A 4,566-nucleotide genomic window follows, 5' to 3' on the forward strand; every position below is an offset into this window, starting at 1 on the left:
TTCGACCATTGTGTCTGATGAAAAATGCTTCTTGTATTATTTTTTCGGATTGTATGGGTGCTTAGACAAGGCATAAATGGCAATTAACTATGTGTAAATCTCATCCATTACCAATGTTTTGAGAGGTGTATAATAGAAGCAAAATGCCAAACAGATTAGTTGAGACATTGTACTATATTATATAACACCTCTAATGTGATAACTGCTATAAAGTTTCCGGCTGATTTGGAGGTAACTTTTGCTTAGAATGAATCTATTGCCAATAAAATGGTTGTTTATAGGCTGATAATGCGCCCGCTGTCTTGACGGACTATGCCAGCGCCTCTATTATTATATGCATCACGAAATCCTCATTTGGTCACCTTTGGTGGACAGCTGATTTGGCATTCATCGGTAGTACGTCGCCTCGATACGTGTAACCTTGTTCGATTACTTAATAATATATATGACACTGTGATATTAGTAAAGCTGCCTATGATTTTTTTTTCGTCATTGGCCGGAACTACAGCACCCATACTGGCCTTACTGTTTCAAGCTAAAAACAAAAACTTTGTTAGTGCTTCATGTGGTTGCTATGGCCATTATTGTGGAATTGTTAACGAGGTAGACCGGAGTATTGGCAGATTCAAACGATTAGTTCCTAATACGTATTTCTTCAATACGACAGCTTCCGAAGTGACTGCAGAAACAATGAAACCAGTCTAATACAGTTGTTTGTATGCTGCTTTTTTTCTTGCATTCGTGAAATTGATTGTGAAATCCGTGTTTCCTAAGACCTGAGTCGTATCTGCCCGTCGTGCTTCCCTTTCTTTGATCGTTCGCTGTCCCGACCCTTGGATAGCGAGCAGGGCACAAGTATATACGATTTCGGTTTTTCCACGGCTAACTTTATTCAAACAACAGTAAAATCAACCTCTCGTAATTCACCGTTGGACAATGGCTAACGCGTCACGTGGACGTTACGTGATATAAGCCGCGAGTATTACTGTATGTCATCTGGAAATCTCAATGGACAGGAACATAATTATATAACTCGAGTAAAGAGCGGAAATAACGCGGTTATAGATGATTTTAATAACAGATATAGCAGAAAATAAAGTTACCGTTGTTAACGGTAAAAATCTATACACACTCACAAATATGCATTTTAAACTTAAGCGAAATCTCTTTTGTACGATATTACTGGCTGACATCCAGAATCATGGGCCGTCATTGGGGGCGTCGACCTGATGTCAATTAGATTTGCCACAAACGCCTCCGCCGTCACTGAACAGCCCCCTTCCTGTGACATCTGACAGTCAAAATTTTGGCAGCAAAATTTATGGAAATTCATAATCACAATGACACATGCAGGATCCGCTGGAGTGAGAGATTCGACTTGGGTTAAAAAGGTCATTTGCAACAAGTATCGTTAACTGGTGGTCAAGCCGATACCTCTCGTCGGATCTGTCTAAAGCATGTAGTCAACATTGTAACTTATCGAATTTTTAAGTACGTGTTCAAAATAGCTATTTGTAATTTCCTTCTTACGACTATTCGAAATTATCGTATAATAACCAGTATGGCTTTTTGCTGCACCCAACGCTCCCGAAACTATAACTTTTACCGTTTCGTTCAATGCTTTAAATCTCGACGAGTGATAAAGCAGATGTATTAGAGAACCTTATGTGTGATGTTAAGTTTCAGAGCACTACCTAAATGAATGCTTGGACCCTTTGAATTTCCGAACATATAGAATCCAAGTCACAATGGGTAAAAAGTCGTATTTCAGAACTTGGCATAATGGCAGCATAAGGCGCGTCGATTCTCGGCAAGAATAAGAGTCTTTGTCTAATTATTTTCGTCAGAACTGTGATAATGATGTGTCGCTGGCTAGATCCGATGGCTGAGTTGCATGTAAGAACATTTAGAACTATATACACGGTCATAAAGTGGACAGCTTCCTTTAAGCGGAAATGAGTGCTCTCGTTGGCAGTGATTTGGCGGATTCTCCGCGTTTTGTATGACAAATCGACTGTCTTACGGGATTGATGTTGTTCGTACGATCATTCTCCACAGCTGACCCACCTTGAATCCGTAACAGTTCTCGAAGATATGATTTTATTTTTTATATTGGAGAGAAGGGTACGCCGGGTATTTAGCCCGGATCCATACATTTTTACACATGGCAGATATATTACTGCGAAGTACCTCTAGAGCGTGCAGTAAGCGAAAACTTTATTTATCTAATTTGCCAACATCTTTATCAACAGGGTTCGTTAGAAAGCGTTTCAAGAAATTTCGAAGTTCAGGTATTTAAGAAAATTCCAATGTTTTTTTTTAGCTAACTATACTATGTACAGCAGTTAACTTGCATTTTTAAATTGCATCGATTTCGTGATGATGTTCTTTAGAGTTTCACGACAGTGGAGAAACAAGAGAAAGTAACTCGCGCTCGATGCCTCGGCAATATGTATTTTCTTTTATTTTTGTGTTATGAAGCCTCTGAAGTGTCAGTCCGACTGAGTCAGTCAGTTTAATAGCTAAAAGCGTCATTGTTAATTAGATACACAATAAACATGTATGTAAACATATTCCCTTATCTTTTGCTTAGCCAGTGACAGCCAGAGGAAAAGACAAAATTACAGATTTAGTCAGCCTAAAAGGAATATACTATTAGTATAATGTTGGGACATTCCGGCTGATATTTCCGAGTTTTTCGTCTTTACTCAAAATCTGCGGTGCTTATCGAAGTAGCACTAGCGAACAGCCACATATTGTCATAATATGTGATACACTAAAAATAAGAGAATCTTTAATAACCTAGGAGTCCAGATTCAAATCTGTAAGTTCTCAGACCGCTGGATGATTCAGCAGAATCAGCAAGTTCTCTTGAAGCATTCAGCTATCTGAGAAACCATCCGATCATCTGAAAAAAATCCATTTGATACTTCAAAATACCGTAGATATTGAAATCAGTATGCCGAAGGCTTTTCCCTAATGTACTTTTTCAAGCGCCGTTACGTATGCAAGATATCTGTATCTAGTTCTAGAGTTCTGCCATGTATGTTGCCGATTTCGAAAGGGCGATTCTAGTAAGTACTGTGTAAAATATGGATATAATTGTAAAGATAATTTTGTTGTTTGTGTGTGAAGTCGTTTACATTGGGGATGGCCGGTGTAACCGTGAACGCGTGTTCACGTTTAGAAAATTGAGATTGTAATCATAACGTTGCCACCCAGTGTGGTTCAGTACATCTGCTCACACTAAGTAGCAAAAGGGGAAATAACTACTGCTGGCTCCATTCTCTATGTAATGATCTTATAGAAGCGTTTGCGTAAAAACGATAATCAAGACTAGCTGAAAAAGGATAACTGCGGAGATTTTTTTCGCGTTGGAAAGTATGTAGGAAATTATCCTTCCTCTTTGGGTTACGCCAACAAATCTGCTCCTCCGTAAACTTATACTAGACGCTGTTTGAGAATTGTTAGTGCGGCTTGGGTTCCCCTGTGTTGCTCCCGAGATAGCTTAGTGGGTAATGTAGGTAGGAACACGTTCTGGTGTAAGGTGTAAGGTGCTGGGAGCCAGCCAGCTGTCTGATGGAATGCCTAACGCCGATACCGGACGTGAAACTCATAACGGAGGATAGACAAGCGGAGCTTACAATTCTGCTGAAGAATTGTTCGTTACCGTGGCCAGTCATGCCATAGTCAATCTTCTCCTTGCCGTTCGGAGTTCTTTTCAAAATCTGCTACCTTTGTCTTACAGGTGTCTTGTTAACGCCTGAGCCCGTATGTGAGGGCAAATACTAGCAGGGAGTTTCCGTCGGCAGGCTTTCACTTGTATTTGATCTAGATACTTGGAACAGATGTTGCCTGATGGTTTGCTCGATTATAGTTACAGCAGTCAGAGGGTACATTGGACAGCCTTTGACCAGACAGCGCAGGCCGTCGTAATATTTCCTTATTAACTTGCTCATTCGTACGGTATGCTCTCTCGTGATCTCTTTGTGGGCACTTAACAAAACAAGCGTTTATTATTCACTAAGTAATCTGGTGTGAAAGTTAGCAATGAGGATTCGTCGAAGCGAGAGAATCCGACAAGCTGCTGTGGAGCATATAAACTATACGATTACAGACTAACGCCGCCTTTGTTTCTGTGGCAAAGAATGAGGCCTACAGCTTTGGACACCTCCTTCTCATTTATGCGCTGCGTAAGGCTTTTGATGACAAACTTGTTTTGTTCAAACGTATCGATGTCAACTTGCGCCCTAAATCTCACAAATGCATCAGTGAGCCCTCCGATACATCTTTGTGGTTCTCTTTTAAGGTTGCCTTTAATCCTGTAAAGTTAAAATCACTGTGCTAATAATGCTTTGATCCCGGTTCACCCTTAAAATGTAAGTTACTGAGGAATGCGTCGATATAACATCTAATAGTAATTCTCCGCGCGATAATTAAGAAGTTCATTTTGTCTAATTTTTGTTTGAATTTTTTTGCATGTGCCAAATCGAACTTGGCGAAAAGGTAACGCAAGTAACACCGACTCTATGCAGCAGCAACAACAAAAAGGCGATACGTAAACAT

Source organism: Varroa jacobsoni, unplaced genomic scaffold, assembly GCF_002532875.2.
Source record: "Varroa jacobsoni isolate VJ856 unplaced genomic scaffold, vjacob_1.0 scaffold_896, whole genome shotgun sequence".
Lineage (NCBI taxonomy): Eukaryota > Metazoa > Arthropoda > Arachnida > Mesostigmata > Varroidae > Varroa > Varroa jacobsoni.